This window comes from Equus przewalskii, chromosome 29 (assembly GCF_037783145.1).
Source record: "Equus przewalskii isolate Varuska chromosome 29, EquPr2, whole genome shotgun sequence".
Lineage (NCBI taxonomy): Eukaryota > Metazoa > Chordata > Mammalia > Perissodactyla > Equidae > Equus > Equus przewalskii.
In genome coordinates this window covers 1,346,680-1,366,049 of record NC_091859.1, presented here as the reverse complement: position 1 = coordinate 1,366,049, position 19,370 = coordinate 1,346,680, and positions in this window count along the sequence as shown.

Genomic DNA, 19,370 nt, shown 5'->3' with positions numbered 1-19,370 from the left:
CCAGAGTGGGTTCAGAGAGAGTGCAAAAATTGGAGGAAATGAATATAAATTCTATTCAGAGGGATGTTTCTGTAAAAGGGAGCAAAGAAATAGCAGGAGGCAGGTTTGAGTAAGTTAGACACTCACAAAAATTATCCCCTGGAAAGAGAAAAAGTTACGATGCTAGAGAGAGCAGGGAGAGTATCTGGAGTGGTGTTTTAGTAAGTGAAAGGAGATGGCATCTCATCCACAAGTGGAAGGTTGGTTTTGAATGGGATAATGAAGAACTCATCCGACATAAAAAGAAGAAAAGTGGTTGGAGAGGCGCAGACACAGGCAGGTTTAAAGATGTGGCGGCAGCCTCGAATATAATCAAAGTCCACTTTAAAAACGGATTCTGACTGCTCTGTGGGCTACAGGCAGGGACGAAGACGAGGAGTCCCGGAAAAGGCTGGTGTCATTGTGCAGGTGAGACGTTTTAGTGGCTTAGACTAAGGCAGTGGCAACGACAATGGATTATTATATTATGATTAAACAAGCATGTATGTCATCTCATTTCTCTGTATCATTATCAATAATCTTTATAGACAAGTATTTATGTATACATTTATTTTGCAAGTAAACTCAAACCACTGAATTATATCTCAGAATAAAGACATGAAGAAATTTTAAGCTCCTGTCACAAATATGGCTAGAAAGGAACTTTCCCAGGAGTTTATGTTCTGTCAACTGTTTGTCAAATTCTTTAATCTTATTTCAACACAATATTCCATAATCAGAAAAGAAACATACAAATAGTAGGCGACAATGTTTCTGATTACTCTTGCCTCCTTCATACTTCTACCAATTCCCACAATAATAGGTATGTGACAGAAATAGTACGTGTGTTTTTAAGAAATGTTACCATATGTTACTGAAATTAAAAGCTAGCTGATGGGAGGGAAGGTGTGGATCCTGTTCATAAGCTCTGGAGGGATTGTTAGCCAAGGCAGAAATTTCCACAGAATTGAAACTGAGAAAGTATACCACTTATCGTTATTTTCTACATATTCTTGATCAGTTTTAACTCCACCATAATGTGCATTTATTCTTTCTCTTTTAAAGCTTCAAAAATGAATGTATTTGTTACTATTTTGCTCTTTTATTTGTTCAGCTGATATGAAGCCATCTCACATGCACATATAACAATCAACCCCACACTTCCCAGTGAGATTTGAAACAAGCCTCCACTGTCTTGCAGAAAATAGGTAATTCCCAGTGAGGGAGAACGTTACACTGTAAATGCTGCCTCTTGTGTTAATCCACAGCCTTCACTACATGCTCCATGTTCTTTCATAAGGTTGACATTTAAAAGCCTCTTTGTCACATACTGAAATTGAATTGTGAAATGTGCTCCTGAATAAATAATTTCTGCCTGAATGTTAATTACATATGCAATTATACTGAAGTATAATTTTACATAAGTACAGTGTTACAAGTTCTACAGATATGAACAATTGCATAATTCCTCCTCAACGGAAAAAAAAGTTTCTGAGATTGAAGTGCAAGTGTCTAACAGGCTGCATAAATATGGAACATTTGATGTATTGAATATTAATCTGGATGTTTATAGAACTCATTACAAGGCTTTACTGCAACTACATAGCTAAGTATTCATAAAGATAAAATATGCATGCTATATTTTCCTTATGTATTCATAACAATGACCAAAAAAAGTATACTGATACTTAAAGAGCTAAGCCAAAAGTTATAAATGAGACACCTTCCAATTATAAGTAATCTGAAAATAAAATTTATCCAATTTTGATATTCATAATTTTTCTTCCAGGTGAAGTACTCTATATCTTATTTGATAATGATATGATGATGTGATGTTGATAATGGACTAGTTTTCACAAAGCAACCTCATTAACTGTTACAGCGAATAAATTTTTAGTCAAGAATTCCTACCTCAGTGAGAGTCACGGTCAAATTGGACCTAGACTCATTTACTCATTGAAGATGATAACCAGTGAAGCAGGTTATCATAATAATAGTAATAGTAATAATAATAGTAATAGTAATAGTTAGCTGGCAGTTCCTTTGTGCAGGCACCTACTACGCACACTACCTGCATTGTCCCTTTAACCTTACTGCCACTCTGTGACCTTATGACAACCACATGGGGAAACAAAGCTCAGGAATTTTAACAGCTTTCTAAAGTTCATACAACACTAAAAGTGGATCAAGGATCCAAATCCAAGTCTTGCTTAACTCCAGTGTCCACACTAGTATGTAGACTCTGTTTGTAAGAGAGTAGAGAGAAAAAACTTGGAGTCAGTCCAGAGTTGAACATCTGCCAATATTTTAAATCACTACCTTAACTTCTCTGCCTTCCTTCTTCTTCTTTTATAAATATTTATCCTGAGTTGACATTGGGACTGGGTTAAGTGCAGTATCCAAATAATGTCTGGATCAGAAGAAGGAATCAAATTATTTGCTCTTAATTTTAAAAGAAACAAGTTAATTTAGATTTTAAATTTCAGCTTATATAGCCTGCTTACTCAAGATGGGCTCCTCAGACCAGAAGCATCTCATCACTTGGGACCTTGTTAGAAATGCAAAATTTCAGGCACATCCCTGACCTGCCAAACAAGCCCCCGGTTTGAGAAGCACTGCTGTGAAAAATAGGTCACCCAGGCTCATCCAGACCCAGCACTGACCTCCTTCAAAATTATGCAAAAGCACAGTGAAGTTTGAAAAGTGTCATTTGCAAGTAGACACTATAAACTTCTAATACTCTATGATAATGATAAGAAAAGGAAGTCAACAGATGTACCAGGTGAGTTTCAAGAAGAACTTTCAATGGGTTTTGAAATTCCCCCAAATTTCCCAGTCTATAAAGCTAACCCAGAAAAGCTTCTATTTAGAGACTTCAGACAGGCAGCTTTTATTAGTGCTCAGCTTCCGTGGGAGGATTCTGTTTTCAGAAAGTATTTCAGTCACTGATGTTAAAAAATAATGAACAGACATGATTTTCACCTTATATTAAGGCTTGTTTGTACTTCTATTCTGTAGCGCACTGTTATGAATTACAAAACACAATATTAACATCTCCAATAGTTTTCTGACATGTTTAAGAGAAAAAAATGTTATTCTAAATTTACAAAATATTCAATGACTTGTCCATGTGGTTACATAATAAGTAAACATTATTATTATTATTGATTCTTTAACTTTACATTTTTTAACTTAAACTCCCAAAGAATTCATAGAAATGCTCTTTTTTCTCTTTCTCAAATTTGCTTATATTAAGACAGCAATGAAACATTTTGGGGGTATGTTATAATCAACTGCTATTGAAACTTTCTCAAAATGCTGCCGGTTAAAAGTTACAGGTTAAAATTGCCTTCACCTGTGCGTGGGGTCAGTTGTCCACCCAATTTTAGGATGGAGAGACCTTCCTGCCTGTATTCGTCAGGGTTCAGATGCAGAAAACAGAATCCATTCTAGAAAACTGGAGCACTCTGGAAAGATTACAGGACATTAAGTGACTTAGTCTTTAGGAGGCTGCAGAAACCGCATGCAGGCAGGGATTCAGAGAATGGCTCCCAAAGTCACATCACAGAACTTGGACAGTAAGAAGGCTGCTGCTCCTGACAGAATCAGGAAACTAAAATGAAGAAGCTACATGTTGAATCAGGAGCTACCGCAATGGCTACCAGCTCCAGAATCACACCACTTCTGCCATGATCCACATGAACCAGTCTTCAAAGGAGCCTATTAAGCATTCTATAAAACAATTGTCCAATGTTGTACACTCTAAATATCTTACAATTTTGTCAATTATACTTCAATGAAGATGAAAAAAAAATCTGTCTGTGAGTGATGGAGTACATGTTGTATTCCATGAAAGTCCACCCACTGTTTTTTTATTTTTTATGTAAAGTTAGTTACTTGGTCACACTCAATGTTCCATAGGATACCACAACAGAGGTTAAGGCATTCAAAAAGTCCATAGATTATAGTGCTTGCAGAATGATGGCAACAGGGAAGGCAAAATAAAATCCAAAATAAATAACTATTTCAGTGAGAACAAACTGCTGCCTCTTCTGTAACAGAAAGGATCTTATCTAACTGACCTGCCACTAAGTGGCTTCCAGGTTTCCATTAATTATGGTGCAAACTGGACACTGACCATGGGCATTAGCCAGATCAAACTTAGTGAAGGGAATTCTAGGTTTTGGAGTCCATGCATTACTTCCATCCCTGCCATCACGGTCACTTGTTCATTAGCCCATTGATCAAGCACCGGGGTGGTTAGTGACAGAGATTTAATGAAATCTACAGGGAAAGTTATCTTGTCCAGATAGTTATTGGAAAATTTTTCTCTATAGAGGGGGCACTTCAGCGAATACTCACATGATATATAAACAATCTTACATTCTGAGCTCATTCTTAGAGGTTTATCCACACACCTCTTCCCCAAATCTACTTATCACCAATCCTCCAATCGTGATCTTTCCAAGTCCCTGAATGTCCAGCTAAACCGTTAGCTTTTGTCCATGAACTGGTATAGATCCATCATTCTGATCTCTGGCCTTCCAGACAAACAAAATGGAAAATCAGTTCTATCACCCAAATTTCTGCCCACTAGAAGGAGTTTTCTTCCTCATTGTCCTTCAGACCCACCCCTCTGTGAGGCTATATTCCGGCAGCAGGTCACTTGTGCAGTGCTGTATTATAAGTCTGAGCCATCTGCAAACCAGAATTGAACTTTTTCTTCCTCAGTTAGCTATTTATAGAAAACTCTGCATGAGGTTATGGGTGGGTTGATAGAAAGATGATACTGCAACAGGAGTAAGTATATTGGGAATGTGAGCCGCCTGCTCTTAAAAGTCATTAGTGCCTACAGAACATGAGGAGGCCTGATCTCAAAAGTGACATTTCCACCTGATGATGGAGCACTGCTGGACAGACCTAACATTAGTGCCTGGTGGAGCAGAAAACACCCAAGTCATTATTGGAGGCTAAGTTTACATGGTCAGACTTTCATTGTCTAATGGAGCCCATTAGCAAGCCAGGAGTGGTTTCTCAACAGTAGAATATTTATTTATTTCTACTGCAAGCTTGCTTTGTATATTATGCTCCTGTAGGGGTCTGCTAGAGGCTACAGGGCATGGCAAACTGCCACAGACATTTCGAGCACTATTGGACCTGCTAGCTCAGAAGGACTGAATAACAGAGCTTTGCTCTGAGGCTTGGACCAGCTGTAGTGGCTTCTCTTACTGTTGGCCTCACTCAAACCTGGTAACTTTATGAGTTCTCTTAGTAAATGGATTCCAAATGTGGGATATGTTGCCTCTAAAATCCAAAGTGACCCACAATGCATTGTGTCTCCTTCTTAGAATTACTTTGGAGGGGATATCTCTTCACATCCCAGATCACTAGTCTCCCAGAAACTTCCCTGAAGTGACTGGCCCTGAATTCTCTTTGAATGTTTCTCCTACACTCCTATCACATATTTCCCACCAGGGCATCTAACGCCCCCTGCTACTGGCTGTTTACCAGGCCCTGCAATCATGAGGTCATCAATGAAATAGGTCACTACATTTTCCTTTGAGATGGTGAAATAATCAAGACTCTGCATAATAAAAGGTAACTACAGTGAAGATAAGTTTTATGATCTCCATTTAAGATAAAAGAAAAAGTGAGTAGGAATATATGTAAGTTCATTGAATGGCAGGTCTGTCTGTCTCCAAAAGCTTTTCTCTTGACCTTTAAGGGGAAGAAATTTTCAGCTTGTAGCACAGCCAAAGGGACGTGAGTCTGGGTGAGATAGATGGGATGGATACCAAGGTCACAGACAGTGCCCAACAGTCCCTGACAGCTGAGATACAGAAACGTTATCTTCTGATTTGATGCCAATTGGTTTAGAGATCCATTTTCACAATGGCTTTTACTATTTAAACAAACAAACTAGTCTAGTTTGCTTCCAAATGTCAATGCTATTGAATGAATTTACTTACAACTCTAATGGATTCCATTTTGCTCAAGATAATGAACTATTAACTACTGAAGCTCTGTCCCCAAAATCATGTGTTAATTTACTCAGTCTCTGCATTTGTTTTAGCAATTCCTCTGAATCATGTACTCAACAATATGTGGCATTGTTACATAAATTCTGCATATCGTTGCTTTGTGGAAGAGTAATTTCAGGAGCCACCGCTGTTAACTACATTAAAAAACATCAGAACTTCTGTTCTTGTGGCCAGAGTTTTCTATTCTCCTACTTTACGTATTACATTCTTTAACTTCCTTGGTTTTATTTATGTAATACAGCCCTAAACTGTGTTAGTATGGCACTGTCATTCGTCGCAGTCAATCAAAGGCAGCATGCATCGTGTAGTTACAGTGTAAATCCCCGTTCTGCCTCTCAGAGGCTGGGTGACTTTGACAAAGTTACTTCAGTTTTCTGAGCTCTAATTCTCTGTAAAATGGAATAACAACATCTCACAACATAATCACGAGGGTCAAAAGAGATAATAAAAGTGAAAACACTGCAAACCTTTATCAACTAACCCTATGTGACTTCAAAGTTGCCTCAGTATCAAGAATGTCTTATACTGAACACCTAGATCCTGTTTCCTGGCTTGTATACTACTTAGTACAAGATGATATAAGTGTTTGCAATAGTAGAGTTCCAGCTACACTGTGAGCTTTTTAAGAGCTGGTCCTATGCCTTCTTCTTGTCTGTATCACCGCCAAATATACATAGTTCCTATCACTTAAGTGGTGGGATAAACTGGCAATACAAGCTCTCTATCCTACCACCATCAGCCGGTGATTCAGAATCTAATGGGATCCAATGGGACCTGGTGCCACCCTCCAGAGTGGTACAGGAGAGCTATTTACAACTGGAGTAGTGGCGCTTATTTATTTATTTTTTTTGTAAAAAAGCAATGTCCAAGAAAGACTCAAAATCTTTTCAGTAAAATAATTCTATTTGGTGATATTGTTATTTTGCAATGGGCAGGGTTACATCATGCTAATATGCTAATAGGAGAAACATAATTTACTTATTTGAGATAATACTGTATTGTCTACGAAAAAAAGTAATTCTTATCTCGATTCTTAGGCAAAATTACTGAGGAAATCAACCACGGCACCTGCTGCAGTGCAGACTGAACTGAAATTGAAGGGTCTTATTTTTCCCCCATGTGTGGGGCAAAAGGCCAACTTCTCCATCTCCAGATTGGATACAGCCAAGGCCCGAAGCCCTCAAGACAGAAGAGGGAATGGGGGCAGGCATGGAACCTCCTTTCAGTGAGGGAGGGAGTCGAGTAAAAAATGAGAACTTAGAAAAGTTGACTGCAAAATATCAAGGAAAGGGAAGTCAGTCAAGAGAGAAGGAGGCCTTTTGAAGCCTTAATTAAAAGAAGGTTCTTTCTTTCTGTAGTGCAAGAGGAAAGAGAAGTTAAAGTCTTCATCTATGTTCTTTCTTCACAGATCTGTATTTTGAGACCCATAATACCCTTCGTTAAAGAACTTTAGAAACTTCTGCAATGATCAGATATGTGACTGTGCTTGGAAAGAAAGGAAGGTGGCAGGTGCCAGGGATAGAATGGTAACTTCTCTGTCATCTCCTTGCTCAGGCTTCATGGGAGAAGGAGCTGGAGGGATGCTGCCTCCCATAATTGATTACAGGTGGAGCTGTGCCTGTTTATCAAGCAAAGGAGAGATATAGGGGACAGCAGCTGAGAAGATCCCAGGCATGGACAACCTTCTTCCTAAGGGTAGCAAGAAGTAACCTTTGGTGCTCCACAAATTACTGTATGAATGAATGAAAGAATAAAGATTCCACGATGCGTGAATGGCCTGGACAGCCTTCAATTTTTCTCACTTTCCTACATTTGTGTCATACTGCTTCTAGTTACTTTGTGTGCCCTTGAGTGTCTCCTGAACACTGTATTTTACAGAACACTAAAATATCAAGAACCATTTTGAAGGCTGATATGTACTTGCCTTTATTTTTTCCAAGTAAGTAGATTCTAGAAGTACCATCTACTATAAAATCATTTTACAAAATAAAAGATATTTTAAGCCTTCAAAATTCTGTAATCTCAGGATTTTTAAATTGAAGAAATTTAACTTTTTCAAAAAAAATTATTCACACTGTCATTACTTCTCTCATTTTGCACAGACAAGTTTCAACTTAGTCATGAACTGGGGTTTGTGAACCACCTCCCCAGAGGCAGTCTAGACTAGAACTTAGCCAGCTCTCTGCATGAAGAAACACTTCCTCTCTCAGATACACAAAACCCTTGACACCACTCTGGTGCATAACGAGGTCGACTCAGGACATTGCCTATGTTATTACATTTTGACCTACAAAAAAGAAACAAAGAAAATTTCATATGGTTCAACCTAATATCGTGATCTTTTTTGTCTCCACTTAACCATTTTATAGTGTCAAATGAACGTTAAACTATTACAAATGCATTCACAGTATTTCTGTGGAATTATACATTTTCTGAAAAAGCGTTTAATAATCCTCCACACATGAACCAGCATTTTTGGGGGGAATGGATTTTTCTAAGTGCCACTTACTATACTCTGCACTGTTGATGGGAGTCTATATTGGGGAAAAGGGGACAATTAAAATACTAAATCTTTTAAATATCAAATCTTTAATGATTAATCTTTACTTACATCCATTATAACAAATCAGCCTTTCACAAAAATTAACTGACAACCATCAGGTGCATACCAACAGTGTTTAGCACACAATAAACTTTCAGTAAAGGTTAGTTAGTGTCTTAGGGATGGTCTGGTTATAAAGAGAGGGAAGCTCAGAAGCCAAATTAAGTGATAGAGGTTTCTTGTGAGGAGTCAGAGCCCTCCTAGAATCCAAAGCAAGACAGGGCTAGCCTCATGGGAATAGATGTCAGGCAGCTACTTTCTCCAGTTTTCCTGTCAGTTGAATGATCTCTCCACTCTCCTGCCCTTATTTTTTCTCTCTCTGCAGACTCCTGACTCCTACTCTTCATAACACTGGCTTACCATATGGTCCCAAGTCCACATAGTGGAAATAAGCACGTCCCCCTCCCCAGACTCCTCCCTTGGCCAGTAAAATTGGAAATTTTCCTTGTTTAGACAGTATTTGGAAGGAAGTCGATCCTCTCTTTACTCCCTTCTCTCACTCCTTTCCCTGGGAGTCACTTATCTGATTGGTGAAACTGAGAAGAGGGTCCTGTGTGTGTAGAACCCAGATCTTCTTAATTATCTTTCCTTTGGGGCCTGTTCTGCCCACAAGTCTCAGGTGCTCCCTCTCCTCCAGGTGTGTGTGGTCTCTGTCCCTAATGCTCATACAGTCATGCCTTGCGCCCCCAGGGGTGGGGCTATAGAGTTCTGGCTCTTCTTTCTGCTACTGAAAGGAAACTTCAACTACAGGGATTAAGAAGTAGGAAGCCAGCCCATTTGGGTCTTGGTTCCAGATGATATTTCCCAACTCAGATTTACTAACAACAAAGCTAATATTTTTGTACCTATTTAAGTCCAGAGTCTCTTTCTTAGCATAATTATTTGACCCATTCATTCCTAAAAACAAACAGTCTGGGGCCTCCACTGTATCCTTCAGGTTCTGTAGCTCTTAGTTCAAACAAGAGAATGAGATCATTTGATTGAGTCCATTTAAATCAGCTGTCTACCTCTATTGTGGGCATTATTCCAGTGATGGCCAAGGGTAAGGATAGTTGACCTAGTTCTACCTCTTCAGCAGAAACCATGGGGAAAATTCCAAAACAGGTGGTAAGGCGGGTAGATTCACCAAGAGTCACAGGTCTGTGAGTTCTAACATTCCAGACTCTGAAATAGCATTCACTCCTAAAGCTGTTATTGTTTAATGGGTGCTACATAATGAATTCAGTAAGAGGACGGCTCTCAAGTTGACAGTTATAAGATCTTTCTATCCAAACTCCATATTTAAAAGATATCAGGTATTCTTCACTTTCATTGCAAGATGTTCCTGAAAATTATGTCATAAAGTGGACTGCCACTAAGCAAACTATAAAAACAATATTATAAGTTGAAGTTGTAAATTACAGCTTTGTACAAAGCATCAAAAGTCAAAACAGATTAGTTTTCTTGTACTTATGCCCAAATTTGAACTTACCTGCACATTAGCAAGCAGAGAGCTAGAAATTCCCAGGTCTCTCCCCACAGAGGCCTGCCCTGATGAGCACTTCAAAAACAACGATTATAAAAACTATTCTTCAGTCAATGAAAATTATGCTTCAAACCTTATAAGTGGGTATGATGTTCTCTACACAATGATTATGCTAGGACCAATATATTATTAGCATATAAATATATAATTGTAAGTCATGCTGTATGTAAATAATTAACCTTATAGCCTCAAAATTTGACCTAAAACTAATATGCAAACTATACTAAATATCAAATACTGACTTTAAATTAATTTTGTTGCAGCCTAGTGGTTCCGAAAGACATAAGTGGGATGGTTTGTCTAGCTGAGGGCTCTTAAAGAGGCCGCACTGTAAGTCAAAACTGAGATTTTCTTTTTCTCTCAACAAATTTTAATAAAGCTGGCAGGAAAATTCAAAATCATTCTACTGACCATGGTGATGAACCCAAAGCACCAGACTCAGTGCTCAGTGAAGGTTTGTTGTTGATGCCAATGATAGGGCTTCTCTGAGTAGAAAGCATTTCAAATGTCAGTGATGACCCGACATTTCTCTCCCTCACCCCTTTCTACTACTGAATTTTATCTACAAGTCCTGCACACCAGGCTCTCAGAACCAATAGTGCCACCAGGAGAGATAACTTATTCGTTCTCACTCTTCTGTTGCCTACTTGACACCTGTTATCAAGGATCAGGTCCCTTTGTGCAGGACTACCACGACAAGAACAACTACCTGGCATTAGCATGCTGGACCATTTCTGGTAGGCTAAGCACCATAACGAAGAGACCCAAATGAATAAAGTTTTACCATAGAAGTGTATTTCTTCTTCTGTTTTACTTCAAACCAGAAACCTATATATAATTTCAAAAATAGTAAGATAAAAGACTAGAACTCACAGTACAATTCTTAGAAAAGAAGAATCATTATACTTTCCAATCTCTCAGATTTAATTTAGAAATTTTTTTTAAAAACGTATTTCTTGGGGCCAGCCCAGTGGCATAGTGGTTAAGTTCATGCAGTTAAGTTTGCGTGCTCTGTTTTGGTGGCCTGGCGTTTGCCAGTTCAGATACCAGGTGCAGACCTACACATCGCTCATCAAGCCACACTGTTGTAGGTATCCCACATATAAAGTAGAGGAAGATGGGCACAGATGTTAGCTCAGGGCCAGTCTTCCTCAGCAAAAAGAGGAGGATTGGTAGTGGATGTTAGCTCAGGGCCAATCTTCCTCAAAAAAGATGTGTATTTCTTGCTCACATTAACAGTCAGGGCCATAGCAGTCAATAGACCAACTCTCCTACAGATTAAGTCATTGAAGGACCCAGGCTCCCTCCATTTTGTGGCTCTGCCAATACACAGGGCCTTCTGTTTATCTGAATCCAGCTATCAGAAGGAGAAAGACAGTGGAGAAGCCTGCATGAAAGTTTGCATGGGATAGGCTAGAAAGTGGCACATGTTGCTTCTACTGTAGTCACTGGCTAGGACTCAATCTCATGACCACACTTAACTGCAAGGGAAGCTAGGAAAAAGAGCCAGCTCCATGCCCAGGACAAGGACACTGATTTAACAAACAGCTAGTCCTCACTGCCACACCCTACCTTTTCAGAAGAAGCTTTAAAAGAGGAATAGTGAACTCAGAGGCCTAAAATGGTCAAATAAAGAACATAAATGAGTGATAAGGGCCTGTTAGGAACTGTCCAAAACTGGAAAACATTCCATGTCCCCATATTTGAATCCAGCAGATTGTCACTCTGAAGAAAAGGGGACAGAGCATTGTCAGATTTGATTTTTCAAGAAAAGCCAGAAATCTAGTGGGTTTTTCTTTAATGTGAATTCTTCCAATATTAAAATGCTGGCGACTATTCAATGTTTTAAAAAATAATATGCAGGTCACACAAATGTTTCTGCCCAAAAGTATGTAAATTGAAAACTGCTTAACAAATTTAACTAGGCTCTAAAAGCAACACTAAATTTTAACAAAGATACAACTTAGTACCCTGATGCACGTTTGCATAGGCTGAAGCTAATAAGAGAAGAAACAAACTTCAGAATGGAGGCACGAGTATTAGGTAGTATTAACAAGCTACCAGGTCCTACCTGGGTAGCGTGATCTACGGTAAAGCAACAAAAGGCAGGGACTGCCTGTAGCTTTATTAGTCCCATAAACAACTAGAAGAGTCATGAGTAGACTCAATCATATTTCTGAGTTTATTAATTATTTGGAAATTACACTGATTTGTTTATTCATTTAACGAATGCTTACTATATGTACAAGATATTGTGTTGGCTGCTGCAGAGAAAATAAGAATTATTCAGATTCAACTCTTCCTTTAAGGAATTTATATTTTAATAAGGAAATAGTATAAAGTATATAACTAGCTATAAAATGAGATCAAAAGTAAAAGGGCCATAAGTGAGTTATGACTGTAATGTTCAGACAAGGAAGAGATTATATCTGTCTGGGGATGATCAGAAATGGCTTCATGGAGGAAGTGGCATGTGAAGATAAAATTTGGATATGTAGACACGGGAAGGTAGGGACCCTATAAAAAGGAGAGTATTAGCAAAGATGTGGAACTCGGAAAAGTAAAGGGAGAGTGGTAGGTTGGCCAGAAAATGAGGTACCTGAAGGCAAATAAGGTCTATAATAGTTTAATTATTTATTCCTTCAGTAATGAGTAACATCCTTGACGCTCATCAATGGAGATATTTTCCTCTCAATGAGACAAATCTTCTATAACAGAACTGATGACAACGGCTTATAGAAAGTGGGTAAAACGTTACTGATCTAAATTTTAGTGACTTCAAAATAGTGTTATTTACAACTGTTACTTGTTTTCAAGTCTTATTAAATCCAGTATTCTTCTGATTTACTTGTGATATATCCTGCAACAATTCCAGTGTTGTCATGAACTCCTTGTACCAGAAATCTGCAATAAGTTGGGACCTGAGCTTTCTGGTTACAAGCTGCTTTTATTACATCAGTCACCTACTGTTCAGATTTCCAATAGGTGACATTTGCATGGTTCCATCTGTCTAATTTATCTCTTCTCAAGGCCATATTGTTTCAGTGACATTTGGGAACCTTCCAAATTGTGGCTTCTATATATCTTCAGTTGGTATAAATTGCCTCTGTAGTCAATTTTTCATGATAGGTAGTCTCAAAGATATTTCTTTTGTTTATTTTAAAGAAACATTTTGATATTTCTTGCCCTGGATTTATAATTTATATTTGTTTTCACAATTCAGATAAATCTGTTCTCAAGTCAATTTAACAGTACTGGCCAAATGCATTATAATACCTTCTATTAGGGTTAGAAATATCTGATGTATGACAAGCAGCTGGAAGTAGTAACTTTTTAACTGATGTTGAAATGTTATGGATTCTCGAGGTGTTTAAGATTTCCCATTAGCCGTTCTGAAATTACTCCACTCAGCAAGATAACTACCTCTCTTTTGATGTTCCTCAATTTCCATCACTCATCAAATCTTGTGTCACACCCATAGGCTACACTAACTCTGTTCCCCTCTGTTATTGAGATGTTTCTATTTAGAACAGTTATAAGCCTAGGCACTTTTATATTATTAGTTTTAGGGAATAAAATGTCTGGTCTATTGGGCAAGGTTTTTTAAAATCCATTTTTATACTTATAAACTAGTATATTTATTGTCACTATTCCTTTTGGTATTTTAAATTTGGGGCTTGATATTATCAACGATGTTCCTATTATTGTTACTACAAACATTATTATTTACTATAGCAGTACATTATCTGATGATTCAATATCTGAGCCTGATTTTCTTGATACACAGTACAGTATTCTACTTACAGCACCATCTTGCTAAACTAAGTCAAAATAAATATCCCTCCTAAGAATATTTCAACTTAGTAGCATAGACTATTTAATCAAAAAAGCTTCTGGATCAAGTGAGTGAGGCAAATTTATCAAAGCAAGGGCACTAACATTTCGATTAATGGTGCTTGACATCATTCAAATTGCTCATTTTCTGAAATGTATGTTAAAAATGATCTTCAAAAAACTATTTAACACTTTTCATTTCTATTTTGGCAGTTATAGCCCCCACACTTGTCTCTCAAATCGTCTTTGTTTTTTCCTTCACAGAAGAAAGCAGTGGGGCCTCCCCTGCTGCAGTGACGGGGTATACAGCTTGAAGCTCCTTTGACAAAACACCATATGGAGGGAGGTTAGAACACAGTTCCAAGTACTCACTTGTAATTGTTTATTTTTGTTTCACAGACCTAGAAGTAACGTTTGCTGATTAATACAAATGTATAGACTCTAAGGATAGTTTATCATTTTACACATTTTGGGCACAGTTCAATAGCTATCTAAAGTTTCAGGTAGCTATGCAGTATAAAATATTCATTTATTAAAAGAAAAAAAATGTATGTATTGTCTAAGCCCACAACTTATTGTGGCATTCTATAAACCCAGTTTAGTAGAAAACATTTTGCCATTCAGTCTTCATTTCGCATGTGTAGAATTTATAATGTATATTTACCTACGATAATATTTATAAAAATTTCATAATTTTGTTTTTTTGGTTATAGTTTTGCTAGGCTGTGGTTTGGAACATTTTTATTGTAGCTGTTTATTTCACCTTCTCAATGCCTGTGTTTAGTTCACATTCCTGGATAAATGCCACTGAATGACCTAAGTTGATTAAACCTCTTGGTATCAGTTTCCAGGCACAATGCATATTTGCCAAACTGCATTTATAAAATCAAGTTTCAAAAGTAGCTCATTCTCATATTTTTTGAGCTAACAAACACTATTGTAGAATTGTGGCAAGTGGAAACCTTCCATGTTTGGTACTTTTTGAAGAACTATAAATATAAGCAATCCAATTTAGCAAAGATAAATGCTGCCTTCCAAACTCCAATCATATCTGTCCTTAGTCACAGCAATTTCCAATAAAAAAAAAAAAACTTTGGTGATGCTCAGATACATATCATTTTTAAGACCTAGAAATAAAGACCTGGACTAAGGCCAGTCACTTGAGTTGTGGGGATATCCATTCCAAGAATATCTTTTATTGTTATCACCGCTCACTTGTCGCCGTGATGAATTGGACTGCCCCAGCTTCCTTACCACTGGAAAAAAACTTTTTATTTCCTGTTATTTATCTTGTTCTTCTTGCATGCTTTCTGCCTCTCTGTAAGGTATTATTCAACTTGTTCTTTTAAATAAATCCACAGGAACCTTGTAATCAAAATACCAAAATGACCATTTTGGTTTTGCTACTATCACTTCCTTCGAATGAGAAGTAACTATTTTGAAAGTAAAATTTTCAAAGTTCCTTTGTAGTCTATGAAATAAATAGAATAGGACAGGAAATTTTCAAACAAGTTAATGACCATTTCATTTAATGATTCAGTCTCAATTACTGTGTTTTTTCTATTTTATGATAACATTGGCTGTGCATGCATCATAAATTTAATAACAGCTTTTTAGGAAAAGGCATACCACTACATTAATGCATACAATTAAGTTTAACTAACTGAGAATTGCAGATGTTTACTTATAGAAATACATATCACTCATTTTTGGAGTATCTTGGTGTGGTAGACACAGAGATGGACTGCCCAGAAGGACTTGCTGCCCAGGTATGCTCAGCAGACAGCCTCCAAATGTCAGCTCCTTTAGGGTCTGCCTCAACTGCTCAGAGTCCCTCAGACTGAGGTCACACCCTTCTCAGGCCAGCCATATCTAGACTAAGCAAGGTGAGAGTATAAAGGACCAGCAATTTTGGCCAGACCCAGAACACTATGACAGGTAACACTGTATTGGTTCACAACCTCAGGAGCTTCCCGGATGAAATCTGAAACTGGCCCCCATACACCGAGGGCAAGGAGAGGCAAAGAGGCAACTGCTCCAGATTGGTAGGTCACAGGTTTAACAAGCATGGGAACTTACTTATGTGGTTAGTCTTGGGAAGCTACAAGACAAATAGGTCTTTGCACTTGCTGGCTAGAATTTTAAAAGTTTATATAGAGGCCTTAACTGGGTTCAGTCACACATATAGTCCAGATGGTGTCAACAACACTCTGCTCTCTCAAGGCTGCATCCTTGAAAATGGCTCCAAGGTCAAACAGTGGGCAGAACATACATTCCAAGGACAGGGGAGGGCTGAGGAGCCTCCGATTGCCTGGGTCCAGCTCTTGGGTCAACCAGTGGTCACATCCCCTAGATGACCTCCTCTAACACTCCACCCTGATGACCAGCTCTTACAATGTCACAGATGCCCCTTCTCCACAGTGTGCCCTGAGCATCAGTAAGGTGTTTCAGTAGCATGGAAGTGGCTTGTTTGACAGCTATCTGGCTGCCTTGGTGGCAGATCCTACAACAACAGTATAGACACATGCAAGAGAAAACACAGATTAAGATAATGATTCTCAATATAAATAACAATTTTTTCCACCAAAAGCCCCATGATCTGAACCACTGATTAATTAAGTCCCCTAGGCTGGAGGTTGGATCACTCAGGGCATTCACTTGTGTCCTCATGTGACTTGATAGAGATGATGCATTAGCAGAATCATCAGGTGTGAACACACAGCATTCTGCTTGGTTACTGGCACAGGTGCCTCCCTCAAGGAAGTGATAACATCCAAGGCCATCCTATTCCGGGGGACAGCTTTTCTCATTAGAGACATTTCAGTGTTCAGTAAAGACAGGCTTTGCCAGTTGTCATTTAAGTCTTGTTGGATGCATTTAATAAGGGCTTCTATGTGTACTATGACGTTCTCTGGGCCAATGGAAGTAACAAAGATGGCGGCCAAATGGTCATACCATGGAAAACAGAACATGCCCACCTGGCCTTGAGGAGGGGGAGGTTGGAAATTTTGGTTACTATGGGTCAGATTCTCTCCTGTGCCTAGGGAAGACCCAGGGTGCAGTAGCCCAACATCCCAGGTGGAAGTCATGGCCAAAGATTTGTGCCACAGAAGCATTGAACCCCATTTTGGTCTACCCAATAAATACCTGGGCAACACAACCAGTCAGTGTCAAACCAGTTGCTATCCTTTAACGTGACAGAATGACTACAGAGCTCCAGCAATATCCATCCCATGTCCCTGATACAATTATGTTGGTTCTGCTTGGAGTTCTGTTTCTGTTTCCAACATAGGGGTGCCCGGGTACTCAAATGTCCATGCTTAGGGTGAGCCACATGAACCTACCTAAAGTCTGAAGGTAGCCACCCATGGCTCTGATGTGATATTTTCAGGACCCTACCAATCAGCAGTTTGACAGGCTGCCTGTGTAGTTTGATTGACAGAAAAAGAATGCCTATGCCCAGAATGACTGATAGTGTGTGCCACAGGCCAGGTCTCTGGATCAATAGTGGTAACATCAGATGAATTAAGAGTACTAGCCCTAGCTTGTTCTTTCTTAATGTACTGCTTTAGGGCCTTCCAATCCCCTCTGTGGAGTGGTAATACCTAGTAACATCAAAGGGAGAAATGGTGACATTACAGTGGAGAAATCTGGGGAACACACCTTAATGAAATGTCAAAGTTAACATAACCAATAATGAGACGAATGAACATCCTGTGCCTTCTGACAGGAAGCTTTGAGAAGGACACAAACTCATTTATGTAGTATTCTCGCCAAAAAAATGCATTAGTTATATCTAATCCCAAGGAAATATCATACAAACTCACACTGAAAGACATTTTCCAAAACAACTGCTCTGTACTCTTCAAAAATGTTAGCCATGAAAAAAAAATTGGCTAAGGAAAAGTTCCAGATTAAGGGAAATTAAAGAGACATGACATTAAGTTGTGTAAGTTCCTTATATATTTTGGATATTAACCTTTTATCAGACATATGCTTTGCAAATATATTCTCCCATTTTGTAGGTTGCCTTTTCATTTTGTTGATTATTTCCTTTGCTGTGCAGGAGCTTTCCAGTTTGACATAATCCCACTTGTCTATTTTTCTTTTATTGCCTATGATGTTGGTGTCATATTCAAGAAAGCATCACCAAGACAAATATCCAGAAGCTTTTCTAGGACATTTACAGTTTCAGGTCCTACATTTAAGTCTTTAATCCATTTTGAGTTGATTTTTTGTAGATAGTGTAAGATAAAGATTCAATTTCATTTTTCTGAATGCATATAACCAGTTTTCTCAACATCATTTATTTAAGAGACTCTCCTTTCACCCACAGTATATTCTTGGCACCCTTGTCAAAAATGAGTTAACCTTATATGTGTGGGTTAATTTTAGGGCTCTGTTATTCTTCTCCATTTGTCTACGTATCATACTATTTTGATTACTGCAGCTTTGTAATATATTTTGAAATCAGGAAGTATGATAATCCAATTTAAAAATAGTCAAAGGAATGGAATAAATATTTCTTGAAAGTCATACGAATAGCTGACAAGTATATGAAAATGTGCTCAACATCACTAATCATTAAGGAAGTATACATCAAAATCACAATAAGAAATCATTCCACACATTTTTGGATAGCTATCATCAAGAAAAGAAAAGACAACAAATGTTGGCAAGGATATAAAGAAAAGGGAACACTTGTACACTGTTGGTGGGAATATAAATTGGTACAGCCACCATGGAAACAGTACGGATGTTCCTCAAAAAACTAGAAATAGAACTACCATATGATCGAGCCAATCCCACTTCTGGGTATATATTCAAAGGAATTAAAATCAGGATCTAAAAGAGATACCTACACTTTTAAGTTCACTGTAGCTTTATTTACAACAGTCAACACACGCAAGCAACCTAAATGTCCATCAATGGATGAATGGAAAAAGAAAGTGTGGCATATATATACAATGGAATATTATTCACCCTTAAAAAAGAAGAAAATCCTGCCATTTGCAATGGCACGGATGAACCTGGAGGACATTATGCTAAGTAAAATGAGCCAGACCCAGAAGGACAAATACTACATGACACCACTTATATGATGAACCTAAAATAGTCAAACTCATGGAAGAAGAAATTGAAAGGTTGGTTGCCTGGAGCTGAGGGAAGGGGGAAATGGAAGTATTAGTCAAAGAGTACAAAATTTTGGTTATACAAGATAAGTCCTAGAGATCTATTGTACAGCACAGTGCCTATAGTTAGCAATATTGTATTGCACACCTAAAAATTTCCTAAGAGGGGAGATCTTCTGTTAAGTGTTCTTATCACAAAAATAATAATAATAATAAAT